At 45.3% G+C, this 15,859-nt stretch overlaps 1 protein-coding gene and 1 long non-coding RNA gene across 5 annotated transcripts in view; one reads left to right on the top strand and one right to left on the bottom strand.

Annotated features, from left to right (window-relative positions):
- The window catches only part of NFIA (nuclear factor I A), a 507,433-nt gene that overhangs the window by 424,681 nt on the left and 66,893 nt on the right, over positions 1-15,859 (bottom strand). The window lies entirely within an intron of this gene.
- LOC141048887 (uncharacterized) overlaps positions 4,801-15,859 on the top strand; it is a 46,027-nt gene continuing 34,968 nt past the window's right edge. For 2 of the 3 annotated variants that reach the window (XR_012220176.1, XR_012220174.1), the window contains exons 1-2: positions 4,801-4,944; positions 12,025-12,226. This is a non-coding gene — a long non-coding RNA (uncharacterized lncRNA). Of the gene's footprint in view, positions 4,945-8,801; positions 9,031-12,024; positions 12,227-15,859 lie in introns of those variants that run through there. The other variant, XR_012220175.1, reaches the window with a different exon arrangement.

Genomic DNA, 15,859 nt, shown 5'->3' with positions numbered 1-15,859 from the left:
TCCGCGGTTTTAAATCCGCAGCATGTCACTTCTTTGTGTGGATTCCGCAGCGGTTTGGCACCTGCTCCATGATCAGGCGCAGGGTCAAACCGCAGACTAATCTGCAGGTGAAACCGCAGGTCTTTTGACCTGCGGATTTTTGCAAATCCGCCGCAGATTCCGCAACGTGTGCACATAGCCTAAGTGTTTAATTTCTCTGCAGCGCCACCATGAGGGAATATTATGCATTGCGCAGTTCTCAGCTAAATAGCATGTACAGGTGCCAGATCCTCCAGAAAGAGGGGCGCCCTTCGCAGCTTCTCTCTATTTAGGTAAGGAGGATATAATTGGCTTCATCAGGCGTTTTTTTTTTAACATAAATCTAATAGAACAAACAGTAAAGACTTCAGAAAGAAGAATATTGGAGAGCATGGAGCATGTGTATTGCGGGTCCACAACCGTGAAGATTTAGAGGGGTTCCAATATTCTGCTCATTCACCCTGTCAAAGCATTTTCAAGTTGCGCCCCTGCTCCCCTCCGGACCCCAATCAGAGAAACAATGGGGTCGCCCGATAACTAGTCAATAATGCTGCCCAGTGGAGAGGACGTGGAGCGTTGGCCATGCTTGCGTGTGACTCCTTCTTTTAAACCGCTAAGTTTTCCTAAATCATCCCGCAATTCGGATGAATAAAATTTTGCTCCGATTTTGCAAAATCCACACGAGCTGTGAAATCCCCATGGATTCGCCACATATTTACTGCAGCAGAATATTCCGCCATGTACGTGGTTGTGTTGGGGGGGGGTGTCGGATGGGGTCCAGATCTGAGCGGTTGTATGGGGGTTACAAATTATGCCCGGGGTCTCCACTAGCCAGCTGAGAAGTATTATACCGCCCCATCATACTACATGATATTGTACGACCGATTTACCAGTGGAAAGCAGAACCGTGATCAATAACCCCCTTCATCCAGGATTCATAGCCGCTTATCTCGGCACATTACACCCTTTATTAACGCACGCTCTGCGAAATTGTCTTTTCTCTACAATTTACACCTAGCGTGATTGTGTTTCCCTGAAGAACGTCGGCTATAATGAGCAATAAACAGAATACAAACATGATTTTTCTGTCGGTCGGCGCACACGCGGGCCGTCTCTGAGCGGATCTGTTGGGAGCAGCGTTTCAGGAAAGTTGTTTAGTGTAAAAACCTGCTGTTATGTGTAGAATGGCTAGCGTCCAAGAAAAGGCTAGCCCAGGGTACCGAAACACGGATCCTACTCAGACAACAGAATTTGGAATTTTCTTTTTTTTTTTTTTCCAGCTGCAGCAGAACATATGCTTTCTGAAAGAATAAAACAAGGATTCAGTCACCCAGCCAAGAAGATATGAAGACGGCTCAGCGCTACTTGTAAAATTCTGAGAATACAGAAATATGTATTTTATTAGAGGCCATTATTTGGTCAGGGGCGAAGCTAAATGAGGCGCAGAGGCAGCTGTGGCACTAAGGTCACGGTGCCACAAAAGAAGCCCCGACTAATACACATGGATGTGGGGTGTCCTGCTGCCGCACCTTCAAATATCATCCCTGTTTCCAGCTCAGAGACAAGAGAATTTGCTAAGACTGCCATAAGTCTTGTTATAAATTTGGTGCATCTTTTGCTGTAAAATCACAACAAGCCAGAGAATTTTTGCCTTGACATTTTCATTTTAGACCCCTGCAACCATATAATCAATGAGTGCCTTATGATATATTCTTTAAGGATGAACTTTTATTTGCCATAAATATGTATTTTTTTAACCTGGTGTAAAAGCTGCTGTTCTCCTGAATCCGGCAATGTTTCTCTTTTGTTCCTACGACTCTCCGTTCCTGAGATACGGCCTCCTCTTCCCTGTAGATAAATCTAGTCTTGTTACAAAGTGGGTGTGGCTCCCCTCATTTCTCGTGGGCGTCTCCTTGATCACCACGCCCAGTTGGATAAAAATACTAGATTTATATACAAGAAAGAGAGACCCATATCTCAGGAATGGAGAGGTGCAGGAAGAAAAGAAAAACATTGCCGGATTCAGGAAAACAGCGGCTTTTACACCAGGTAGACATATTACAGATTTGTGACACAAGACAGTTCTGCCTTAAAGGGCTTATCTAAACAGAAATAACCTGTTTCAAAATGGAATGACTAGGGCAATTGGGATTCTGACAAATCGCGGATTTTGCTCCGAAAATCCACAGTCATTTCCCCTACAGTGGTCACGACGTGAAAAAAGTGCTACATGGTGTGGCTTCTGTTCAGATGACAACTTGAGTCCATCAGAATAGGAATCACTCGTATTTAGCAGCACCCATTCTGTCTCATGGGCTTTTCGTCATAAAAGTGGGTTGGGGGTTCTTCCTCCTGTGAAAACTAGAAAATAGTGTGATGCATATGTAATTGTGACGACACCTTATCTTAGAGGGGTGACATTGCTTGTGGTAGATGAATACCAGGACATTTGGTTTCTCAGTCCAGGATATGATAAGTCTGGACAATAAAGTATAAGGACCGGTAAAGTATTAGCATCAGTATCGGTGAAGACCCCAATGGATCGTTGACCACTTTAGGTCCAATGTTCCACTCGAAAAGAAGCTTTTCTCTTATATCATGACGTATGGGAAGTGATAGATGTGCTCGGAAGAGTGGGAAGGAAAGGAATGACAATAAAATGAACGGAGGCAATCAGTAGCACATGGACTGCCGTCACTCAGAAGTCTGAAGACCCTACAGAGGACAAGACCTTGTGAAATATACAGGACTTGAAGGGATAGTAGATTATTAGAAAACATTAGTCCCCAGGAACGGCACCACTCTTGTCCTCTGGTTGCATCCGGTATTACAGAATGGCGCCGTTTGTGGTAATACGGGCACATCTGCGCTGCAGCTGTTTTTGCCGCCAAATGATGCAGAAATGGTGTTTTCACCAAAAGTTTGCAACTAAGATAATACATTTGTATCTGCAAGAAAAGAGTTAAATTCTTGGGATATTTTCGGTTCTCAGCTCCGGGTATGAGCGATCAGGTTACTCTCTGGTTCTTCCACTTGCTAAAATGGGATCATTTGATTATTAACATGGGAGCAGGAATGTCCTCTCCGGTGCAGGATAAAGGTGCATCTGTTGAGTTCACAAGTTAATACTCATCTTGGCTGCTCCCCTCCTACAATAACAATCACCCATCATTGCAAACATTTTTCTATTGATCTAAAGGATTTTTTAATTACTTTTTTTTTTTATAGAGGAAATAACTTTTTTTTTGCAAATTATTCACCTGGACAGGGACCGGGGATCAATATCTTTCTTTAAGATGAACATGAATGATATTATGCTTAAAGAGACGGTTCCATTCTAGAATGTTATGGTATATCAGTAGGACTTACCATAACTGTATGGTCGGTGGGGGAAACTAAGCCTGAAAACTTAGCGACTGAGGCGCCTTTAGCTTTTTTCCTGCAGATCAAAGATTTGATCCCACCATAGAGCTACACTGGAGCGATCGACAATCATCTATTACCCTGCAGCGCCACCACTGGGCAAATGAAGTATTACACTGTTGTCATTAAAATCATAAATTTTCAGAAATCATGCAAAATACCTATTCTCCAACAGGAAAACTGTTGCTTTCTATGGGAGGTCGATATCCTATCAATTTCCAACACCTTTGGGGATGATTTTTTATTAATTATCATTATTTTTTGTGTATTTTCATGCATTTAGGGCTCAAAATTATTTTTGCAAATGGATTTCATTAAAAGTCTTGCACCGTTTGTTTCACTCCTTGCGGAACGAGTTAACTAAGGATCTGTGAGCTCTTTCTGATAGAAATTTTAGAACACTGTTATCTTTCTTTTACCGAGCCCCTCTCGTCAGATTTATGACCACGGAACACATCAATAGGGGGGATGAACTTTCAGGTTTGGGGAACAAAACATAGTAAATGAGCAGCACTGCCCCCTAGATATGCACAGTGAAATTGCACCCCCCGGTCTATGCTCTGTTCTTGATGGCAGTCTACCATTAACCAAGCAATAGAGGAATGGACATCCTATTAAACTGATGGCTCTTTGCATATTTGCATGATTGACACTAAAGGAGTTAATGTGTAGAAGGTAATCGATATGGGATTATACTGAGCCATGTCGTATATTCTTCTGCATTAAAGGTGCGGTCATTGCCAGCGTCTATAGATATTGCTCCTCAGACCCTACTGTTGGGTATTGACTCTGATGATGTATTGTGCGGGTGTAGTATAGCTGCAGTTTACCTAATTGTCTGATGTAGAATGTTTGTTGCCGAGATTCATTTCCTCTAAAATTAATGAATTAGTATCTAAAGTAACGCTGTGACCTATGAGGGGCAGAGAAAACCATCATGGGGGCGAGCAGAGTCCCCTACTGTACTCACAAGATGACCATAAGGCTTACGCTATATTTTTTGTGGCTTTATGGGGGTTTTTTTGTTTATTTTTCTATAAAGAAGTCAATGATTAAAAATTTGAAAAAAAAAAACAACCAAAAAAACAAACCCTAAATACTTAGAGCATGCTGCATAGGGGAAAAGCACCAAGGACCCAAAACAAATTCACCAAATGGGAGACAAAACACCACGAAATAAAACTGTTTGGCATTACCTTGGAAACAAAGTAAAACTATCTCAGGAAAAATGTAGCAAAATAATAAAAAAAAAACAAAAACAAAGAAAGTAGCGTTTTCTTTTAAATGTTTTGGGTGAAAGTACCCCAACAGGTCATATTGTAGTATTGTGGAGGCCTCTGACAACTAGAGCAGCAATGAGCAGAGCTGACAACTCCAGTCAGGTGCTTTTCTCCTTCCCATATGCAGACAACCTGTCCATGTGCCTCTCCTTTATTCAGAACCAACTTCTGTCATTGTTGCTGCTCCTGTGCTCGCTCTAAGCTGATGAGAAAAGGAAAGGAGGTGAGGCAGGAAAATGAAAAGCAGGGAGCAGTCAGAGGCAGAGCGGCGCATGCGCATATGGGAAGGAGAGCGGTGCATGCACATAGTGTCTGCATATGGGAAGGAGAGCGGTGCATGCACATAGTGTCCGCATATGGGAAGGAGAGTGGTGCATGCACATATTGTCTGCATATGGGAAGGAGAGCGGTGCATGCACATATTGTCTGCATGTGGGAAGGAGAGCGGTGCATGCGCATATTGTCTGCATATGGGAAGGAGAGTGGTGCATGCACATATTGTCTGCATATGGGAAGGAGAGCGGTGCATGCACATAGTGTCTGCATATGGGAAGGAGAGCGGTGCATGCACATAGTGTCCGCATATGGGAAGGAGAGTGGTGCATGCACATATTGTCTGCATATGGGAAGGAGAGCGGTGCATGCACATATTGTCTGCATGTGGGAAGGAGAGCGGTGCATGCGCATATTGTCTGCATATGGGAAGGAGAGCGGTGCATGCACATAGTGTCTGCATATGGGAAGGAGAGCGGTGCATGCACATAGTGTCCGCATATGGGAAGGAGAGTGGTGCATGCACATATTGTCTGCATATGGGAAGGAGAGCGGTGCATGCACATATTGTCTGCATGTGGGAAGGAGAGCGGTGCATGCGCATATTGTCTGCATATGGGAAGGAGAGTGGTGCATGCACATATTGTCTGCATATGGGAAGGAGAGTGGTGCATGCACATATTGTCAGCATATGGGAAGGAGAGGAGTGCATGCGCATATTGTCTGCATATGGGAAGGAGAGCGGTGCATGCACATATTGTCTGCATGTGGGAAGGAGAGCGGTGCATGCGCATATTGTCTGCATATGGGAAGGAGAGTGGTGCATGCACATATTGTCTGCATATGGGAAGGAGAGTGGTGCATGCACATATTGTCAGCATATGGGAAGGAGAGGAGTGCATGCGCATATTGTCTGCATATGGGAAGGAGAGCGGTGCATGGACATATTGTCTGCATGTGGGAAGGAGAGCGGTGCATGCACATATTGTCTGCATATGGGAAGGAGAGCGGTGCATGCACATATTGTCTGCATGTGGGAAGGAGAGCGGTGCATGCGCATATTGTCTGCATATGGGAAGGAGAGTGGTGCATGCACATATTGTCTGCATATGGGAAGGAGAGTGGTGCATGCACATATTGTCAGCATATGGGAAGGAGAGGAGTGCATGCGCATATTGTCTGCATATGGGAAGGAGAGCGGTGCATGGACATATTGTCTGCATGTGGGAAGGAGAGCGGTGCATGCACATATTGTCTGCATATGGGAAGGAGAGCGGTGCATGCACATATTGTCTGCATGTGGGAAGGAGAGCGGTGCATGCACATAGTGTCTGCATATGGGAAGGAGAGTGGTGCATGCACATAATGTCAGCATATGGGAAGGGGAGCAGTGCATGCACATATTGTCAGCATATGGGAAGGAGAGCGGTGCAAGCACATATTGTCTGCATATGGGAAGGAGAGTGGTGCATGCACATATTGTCTGCATATGGGAAGGAGAGTGGTGCATGCACATATTGTCAGCATATGGGAAGGAGAGGAGTGCATGCGCATATTGTCTGCATATGGGAAGGAGAGCGGTGCATGCACATATTGTCTGCATGTGGGAAGGAGAGCGGTGCATGCGCATATTGTCTGCATATGGGAAGGAGAGTGGTGCATGCACATATTGTCTGCATATGGGAAGGAGAGTGGTGCATGCACATATTGTCAGCATATGGGAAGGAGAGGAGTGCATGCGCATATTGTCTGCATATGGGAAGGAGAGCGGTGCATGGACATATTGTCTGCATGTGGGAAGGAGAGCGGTGCATGCACATATTGTCTGCATATGGGAAGGAGAGCGGTGCATGCACATATTGTCTGCATGTGGGAAGGAGAGCGGTGCATGCACATAGTGTCTGCATATGGGAAGGAGAGTGGTGCATGCACATAATGTCAGCATATGGGAAGGGGAGCAGTGCATGCACATATTGTCAGCATATGGGAAGGAGAGCGGTGCAAGCACATATTGTCTGCATATGGGAAGGAGAGTGGTGCATGCACATATTGTCTGCATATGGGAAGGAGAGTGGTGCATGCACATATTGTCAGCATATGGGAAGGAGAGGAGTGCATGCGCATATTGTCTGCATATGGGAAGGAGAGTGGTGCATGCACATATTGTCTGCATGTGGGAAGGAGAGCGGTGCATGCACATATTGTCTGCTTGTGGGAAGGAGAGCGGTGCATGCGTATATTGTCTGCATATGGGAAGGAGAGCGATGCATGCGTATATTGGTTGCATATGGGAAGGAGAGCAGTGCATGCACATATTGTCAGCATATGGGAAGGAGAGCGGTGCATGCACATAGTGTCCGCATATGGGAAGGGGAGCAGTGCATGCACATATTGTCAGCATATGGGAAGGAGAGCGGTGCATGCACATATTGTCTGCATATGGGAAGGAGAGCGATGCATGCGTATATTGGTTGCATATGGGAAGGAGAGCAGTGCATGCACATATTGTCAGCATATGGGAAGGAGAGCGGTGCATGCACATAGTGTCCGCATATGGGAAGGGGAGCAGTGCATGCACATATTGTCAGCATATGGGAAGGAGAGCGGTGCATGCGCATATTGTCTGCATATGGGAAGGAGAGCGGTGCATGCGCATATTGTCTGCATATGGGAAGGAGAGCGGTGCATGCGCATATTGTCTGCATATGGGAAGGAGAGCGGTGCATGCACATATTGTCTGCATGTGGGAAGGAGAGCGGTGCATGCGTATATTGGTTGCATATGGGAAGGAGAGCGGTGCATGCACATATTGTCAGCATATGGGAAGGAGAGCGGTGCATGCACATAGTGTCCGCATATGGGAAGGGGAGCGGTGCATGCACATATTGTCAGCATATGGGAAGGAGAGCGGTGCATGCGCATATTGTCTGCATATGGGAAGGAGAGCGGTGCATGCACATATTGTCTGCATATGGGAAGGAGAGCGGTGCATGCACATATTGTCTGCATATGGGAAGGAGAGCGGTGCATGCGTATATTGGTTGCATATGGGAAGGAGAGCAGTGCATGCGCATATTGTCTGCATATGGGAAGGAGAGCGGTGCATGCGCATATTGTCTGCATATGGGAAGGAGAGCGGTGCATGCACATATTGTCTGCATATGGGAAGGAGAGCGGTGCATGCGTATATTGGTTGCATATGGGAAGGAGAGCGGTGCATGCGTATATTGGTTTCATATGGGAAGGAGAGCGGTGCATGCGCATATTGTCTGCATATGGGAAGGAGAGCGGTGCATGCGCATATTGTCTGCATATGGGAAGGAGAGCGGTGCATGCGCATATTGTCTGCATATGGGAAGGAGAGCGGTGCATGCGCATATTGTCTGCATATGGGAAGGAGAGCGGTGCATGCACAGGTGGAGGAGCAGAGACTGGTCTGGGCATGCACACTGGGTCAGCTGCACATGCCCAGAGCTGTGGGTTCCTGAGACTAGCAGTCTGACGAATTTGGCCAGCAAAATGTCAGAGCTGCTGAAAAGACTGTTTGCATGGGGTTTCATTGACATTTTGCACTGTCTGACACTGAAGAGCCTGTGCATACGCTGCAGATTTGTTGTGTTTGTCGTATTTTCTGCACAGATTTGTAAGTCTCATGCACACGTTGATTATTTTTGACTTGCAGATTTCGATCTGCAGCATGTCGATTCTTTCACATTTCACCCATACTAATCAGCGGGGAAAAAAACTGCATCAAAAACACATGCAGAAATTACTACACCAAACTCATAACCTGTGCACATACCCAAATGCTGTCTGTTTCCGTACACGTTGCTGGCTACAGAATGAGAAGACTAAGTATCTGTCAGCGAGCTTGATATATAAATGTGCAAGCTGCAGAAGATAAATGAATGAAAAAAAAATGTTTAAAAATCTATGCTACAATGCTGAAAACTGTGTGCAACGCCTCTGACCATTGCTGTTCATCTCCCAAGAGACTGGATGCATTTGTAACAAACCCTCAGCAGTGAAGTGCCAGGTCTGTATAAATAAGCAAACGCAAAATATATTAGAAAGCTTTTTAAAATAATGGGAGGAGTCAGTGGGCAACATGTGCCATTATTTACATAAGTTGGTGCCTCCCTTAAAAGGGGTTTTGGACGCTTCTATACAAGATCCACTGTGGTGTAAAGAAACCCCCCCAAAAAAACTCTTTTCTTATCTACCGCTGCCCTGGCGGTCTTTGTATGCTTCCCTGGTTAATCCCTTTGCTTCCTCCTCTGGCTATGGAGGAGCATGTGACTGTTGCAGCGGTTACCAACTCTCTACTGTTTCCACCAGTGATTGGCTGCAGCGTTACATCTTTGCACGACCACAATAGAATATATAGACTTAATGGGAGCTGATTGTTGGGACTTGACCAGCAGCAATCACTTGATTATTGGGATTGATGACTATGAAGAAGAACTTCTATATAAAGGGGTTTTCAATTATTGCTACTCCGAGATAAAAGTATCATTCTGGATTAAGAAAATTGGAAAAAATTTTTTTCCAGCAATAGCGCCCCTCTTGTCTATGGGCTGCGTCTGGTATTGCAGGTCACACCCATTCACATAGGTGAGGTTGATCACTAAAGCTTTTGGGTGAGAACATCCAGGAGCTGAGAAATAAACAGGCCCTTTAATTTTATTCCATGAAGAGCTCAGTTAAATGTTCCTGTTTTTCTGGAGTCTCGGAAAAAAATAAATAAAATAAATTAAAAAAGAAAAAAAGACTTTCCATAAATGTTTCATGTCCTCTGTGGTGCTCAAGTCTGGAATATTCAGCTGCGAGGGTGTTTGTATTTGAGGAAATCTCCTGAACATTTGCTGCGGTGCTCAGACAGCTGCTCCTCTGCAGCTCAGGGAATACCAAGGGCATGAATATTCAGGTGTGGGCTCGGCAATGAGCAGCCGCTCCAGAACAAATGCCTAAACTGTGGTTCAAGGCTTATTAAATCCAACCGGGGGCCCGATAATAAATCCCCCACTATGACACCGCGCACCGACTGTACTTTAAACGTATTGTGCCGCCTTTTCATAACAGAGGGGAAAAATGCGAGACACAATGAAACACCTGGCAGGTTTGGCGCTCGGCGGAAACTTGGCAGCGGCGTTTTCCTATGTTAGTGCAGTGAAATGATGGCGTCGTTTATTGTGATTGTTGTCAAAGTTAGTAAAACTGTTTACAATCTGGAACCGCATTATGGGAAACCTGCAAAATCTCCTATAGATACATGGAACTGGTGAGACGAAAAAGGGACGAGGGCCAAAAAACCCCACAAAACGTGCAGGTACAATGTAGGACTCAAATTAGGATGACGGCTAGCTGAACCCGTACAATACCGGATACATGGTTGGAAAAAAAAGTAGCAAGAACCGCAACACACGGACATTTGTGTTCTGTTCACCATTGAGTTGGCAGAAAAGTTGGGATTTTTGTCTATTGTGGGTTTTTTGCGTCATTAAAACCAGTGGTGGGAAAAGATGTCCACGCTACAGCATAATAGAGAGATAAATGCAAAATAAATAATGACAAAAAACCCCCCCAGTAAAAACAAAAATAATAAAAAATACAAAGAAATAACTAGATTTTAATATTTGTGAAAAATAATAAAATTACATAAAAATTAATATCAGTGAGGCACATCTTTCATTTCATAAATGGAGGTGAGAAAACTTGTATATGTACAGATCAAGAGCCGTGCTTCCCCCCCCTTCCGTAACTACAGTGATTGGTTTAACCCCCTTAGATGAATCATCAATAGTGACTGCAGCATCTAAGCGGTTAGACAGACCTAATTGCCCTATTATTCAAATTTTCAATACAAGAGCATTGCCGTGTATCATATCTGACATAAAAAAATGAAATAGAAGCAGTTTAAATAAATAACAAAAATAACCTAAAAACAGAAAATAAACTAACATAAAAAAAGAAAAAATAACGAAAAATATTTTGTTTCATGAAAGTAGTTATTTAATAAATGACATAAGAAGGAATGCTGAGCAGTAACAGCAGAATTGTTTTTTTTTAATCTCCCTTTGTTATTCAGTGCATCGTATGAAAAATTATTGTCTGTCATTGAAAACACTCATAGTAGCATATGTTGACGGAAAAAAACCCCCCTCCAAAATACTAATGATGTTGAGCCGGCATCAAGCTTTCAATAGCAGGTGGATACGGAATACGTGGGGTGATCGTATTTCCCAAGCAAAATCTAAGTAAGGCACTGTTCACACGTTGCGGTTTTCGCTGCGCTTTTCTTAAAAAATTCAAATTTAAAGTTGCTTTTAACAATACCAGCAAAAGCGGTGAAATTTCAGAAATCTCATACACATGAGTGGGTTTTTTTTTTTTTTCCTGACCTGACTGAATTGGAAAACTGTTGCTTTTTTTTTTGCATGTTGTCGCTTGTTTCGGTGTTTTTGCTACATTTTTTCAACATAGAAAGCAATTGGAAAATGAAAAAAATGCACAAAAAAGGCAACAATGCGTTTTTGCTGCATGTAACTTTATTAGACATGTGCTGTAGACAAATGACACATATAATCTGCACCAAAAAAGCTGCAAAAATGCAGCATAACTTGCTTTTTGTAAGCAGCATTTTTTAGGTGCCAAGAGAGCAGAAAAAAAATGCAACTTGTGAACACAGCCCTAAAGAAGGTGGCTTCAGCGTCCAATAGTGATCGACTTGCTTCTCTAAATTAAAACAAGTCAACTATTAGTGGATGCTGACGCCAACTTCTTCTACTGGGAAAAATAAGAAAAAAAAGTTATGGCTCTCAAAAGATGGCGATAAAAGAACGAATGCAGAAAATAGAAAAAAAATGGACGGTAACTCATTTTTATATGGATTTTTCTCTGCTTTCTGTTTTACCAAAATGTTATAGCTAATTTACATGTTTGTGTTTTGGATAATTCCATCGTTTTATTTATCAACATTACATGTGACAATTTCTTACTTGTTTCTATTTATTCTCCGTTTATTACAAAGAAATGAATCGGACAACAAAGTGAATCGGTGCCGGAATATTGCACAAATTGACTTTTGCAGGATCCAAATTGACATGTTCCCTCCAGATGTTTCCGGCAATAAGAATCAGCATATTGTGCTCAGCCTCGGAGACCTCGCGATTGAAGAGCTGCAGCAATAATACAGATAATTAATCTTTGGCGCATCAGCGGAATCTAATCAGGTTAGATGGGGACCCAAATGGTGATTATTTCATTTATTGCACCTGCAGCGGCTGTACTCCCGCTGGTGAATCTGATATTTACCGTTAATCCCTTTTGTGATACAATATTGTGACTGTGGATTAATTCTGCTTTAGGCAAACATCTATGATGTGTTACTACATGTAATGTAAGGAAGGCTTAACACACAGGAGCAGCGCTCATCTGACCCTCAAATCTAGGGATAATCAGGAGGTTGGGTCCCGGCAGTGACAGCATGTAAAGGGCAATACCCGCCCTGCTTGATGTTAATGTCAGTGATACATTTCTTAATGATACTTTTCCTAAATATTTTATAAACGTCCCCTTCCTTCCTAATTGTTCTATAGGATATAGCGGTTTTTCTTCCTATGCTCGAGGCCTAGAGATGGAGCGGGCGACAACTGTGCTGGGCATATGTTTGAACTCTGAGACACTGTCAGCCAATACCTCTGATACTGGTTCAGCAGAAAGTATCACACATTATAGGATTAGATACGTGTGCTTAGCAGGCAGTATCTGTCATGCCCGCCATGTCCGTTATGCCTGTCATGTCCGTTATGCCTGTTATGTCGCATGACTCCTGGAGCGGTGTGCACGTGCACTGAATTCTCATGCCCGTTATGTCTCGTGCTACAAGATGCCTGGAGCAGTGTGCACGCGCGCCTTACCTCATGGCTGCATGCCGTTGCTAGGTAACCATCCGTCTCTGCTCTGATTCTGCAATCCTCTGTATTCCTGGAACCCCTGATCATGTGACCTTTCCTATGTTCCAGCACTGTCTGATTCTGCGATCCTCTATGTATTCCTGGAACCCCTGATCATGTGACCTTTCCCATGATCTAGCACTGTCTGATTCTGCAATCCTCTATGTATTCCTGGAACCCCTGATCATGTGACCTTCTCTATGGTTCAGCCCAGTCTGATCTAGCAACGCTCTCTATGATCCTGGAGGATCTGAACCGGAAGTCTTTCCCTGATCCTCACCCGGAAGTGCAGGTGCTATGGTGCTATATCAGACCGCCCCTTCCTATGATCGGGGCCTGAGTATCGTGTTGCTTCCCTGCATGGCTGCTTGGTCTGCTGGGTCGCTCCCTGTATTCTGTGCCCCTGCACTCTGCTCTGTCGTGCGTCTCTGCACACGCTCTGTGCTTGTACTCTGCCTCTTGTCCCGTGCCTTGTCTTGTGTTTGTCCCTTGGGCCATGTTTTGTCTATGTCATGCTTGGACTTGTAGTCCTTCCTGTGTTTTCTGCCTTGCCTGTTTTGCCATGTCTGGCCTTTGCTATTCTGAGCCTTGTAGTACTTCCACGTTCTCTGTCTCGGCCTGGTTTTCCATACTCTGTCTTATGGTACTCTCTAGCACATTCCATGTCTAGTCTCAAGGTTCTGCCTTGACCCGGCTCTGGGCTTTGGCCTACGCTCCGCTGGTATCTCTGTTCTCGCTCTGACCTGGCTCTGCTTCTGCCTATGTTCCGCTCCGTGTTCCGTACCCTGTCTTGCCTTGTTTCTCGCCTAGCTCTGCCCTGTTTCTTCGTGTGCCCTTTGCATGCGCCTGGCATTCCTAGCCTCCTGCTTGTGCCTCAGCTGTGCCCGCCCTAGCCGTGCCTGCCTGCTTGTGCCTCAGCCGTGCTCGTCGGTCAGTGACAGCTGTGTCGCCTGCTATGCCCCAGCCAGGTTCGCTGGAGTCTTACCCGCCTGTTTGTGCTGCAGACCGATCAGCTAGCCAGTGCCCCAGCCGTGCTCTCTGTGCTTCCTTGCACTCAAGCTGTTTCTGCACTGTGCTCTCCGTGCTTCTCTTAGCACGCGCAGGCCCTCGCCTGCCCCGTGGCATACCTCCCCGTGCTTCTGTAAAAGTACGCGCAGGTCTTGCCATGTACCCTGTCGTGTCCTCTCGCACGTACAGGTCCTTGTCTGTACTCTGTCCCTGGCGTGTCCTCTGCACGCGCAGTACTCTGCTTTTAACCTGACCCTGGCGTGTCTCTCTGCACGCGCAGGACTCTGCCTTGAACCCTGACCCTGGCGTGCCCCTCTGCATGCGCAGGACTCTGCCTTGAACCTGACCCTGGCGTGTCTCTCTGCATGCGCAGGACTCTTGCCTTGAACCCCTGGCGTGTCTCTCTGCACGCGCAGGACTCTGCCTTGTACCTTGTGCCTTGGCATGTCTCTACACACGCACCCTGTCTTGTTTGTTGAACTTTGAACCCTGGCGTGTCCCCTACACACGCACCCTGCCTTGCACCTTGCCCTGGACCCTGGTGTGCCCCTAGCACGCACCCTGCCTGGAATCCTGCCTTGGAGCCTGGTGTGCCCCTAGCACGCACCCTGCCTGGAATCCTGCCTTGGACCTCACATGTTCCCTAACACACACCATGCCTGGATATCTGTCGTGCCTCATTGCCTGTACCCTGGTTGGCTGGATGCCCGGATCCTGCTGATCGCCATCAGAGCTCTGGAACCTGATGACCCTGTTGATCGTTGTTCGCTGTCCGGAGTCCGATGCCATTGAGACCCAGGCATGCCACCTGGCACGTACCATGCTATGGACCTTGGCGTGCCTACGCACGCACCTTGCCGTGTTTGCTTGTTCTCACGTTATTGCACTGAATGTTATCCAGAAGTTGTATTAATGAAGATACTTTGAACTTACGTCTTGTCTTGTCTTGCTTCCTGCTCTTCCTTGTCGTCAGACACTGGTACCCAGGGCTGCCATTAGGAATTTCAGGGCCCCATACTGTAAAAATTTTTGGGCCCCCTTGAGACTCCGTCCAGGCTCCACCCCAGCCGTGCCTCCACCCCTCAAATCTTCCAGAGTCCTACTGCCCAATCTTGGAAAAACTCCACTTCTGCACCCCGTCCTCACCAATCACACATTAACATTTCCCAGATCATACATATAGCCATCAGCTTTTGTTCTGGCCAAAAGAATTTTAAGCCGCCACCACAACAAGGTAAACTCTTTTGGATGAGCTCTACTCTACTGTAACTTAGTAATCATTTGTTAAAATACCCAATACTCTGTTTAGGTATATTTTTCTTTTTCTTTAAGGAAATGAGTCACATACTTTTTTTAAAAAATAATTGAAGCCAGATTGTGACTTTTTTTTATAATCTGTATTTCTGATTGCAGATTATTGTATTGTTTTCTGTACATGTATGAAGCTGTCGGTGAATATCGATCTGCGCTCGGACCGCAGTGCATGGACGGGCCGCGGGTCTCCTGACTAGAACTCAGCAGCCTCACAGCATGTATGAGGATGCAGGCCAGGAGATCGGCGTCCATGCACCGCAGTGCGAGCGCAGAACAATTTCCCAAATAAAGATGTTTCCCAGTCATATATACCCACTTTTTATTTTTCCATCAATATGGCCGTGTGAGGGCTTGTTTTTTGCAGGACGAGTTGTACTTTTGAATGACATGATTGGCTTTACCAAATAGTGTACTGGAAAATGGGAAAAAAATTCAAAGTGCGGTGAAATTGAAAAAAGTGGAATTCTAGAATTTTTTTGGTCGTTTCAGCAGCCTCCCATCGCCACACGTCAGCAGCCTCCCATCGCCACACGTCAGCAGCCTCCCATCTCCACACGTCAGCAGCCTCCCATCTCCACACGTCAGCAG

Source organism: Dendrobates tinctorius, unplaced genomic scaffold, assembly GCF_039654945.1.
Source record: "Dendrobates tinctorius isolate UK_male_01 unplaced genomic scaffold, ASM3965494v1 ptg000138l, whole genome shotgun sequence".
Taxonomy (NCBI): Eukaryota; Metazoa; Chordata; class Amphibia; order Anura; family Dendrobatidae; genus Dendrobates; species Dendrobates tinctorius.
This window is presented reverse-complemented; position numbering and strand designations above follow the sequence as displayed.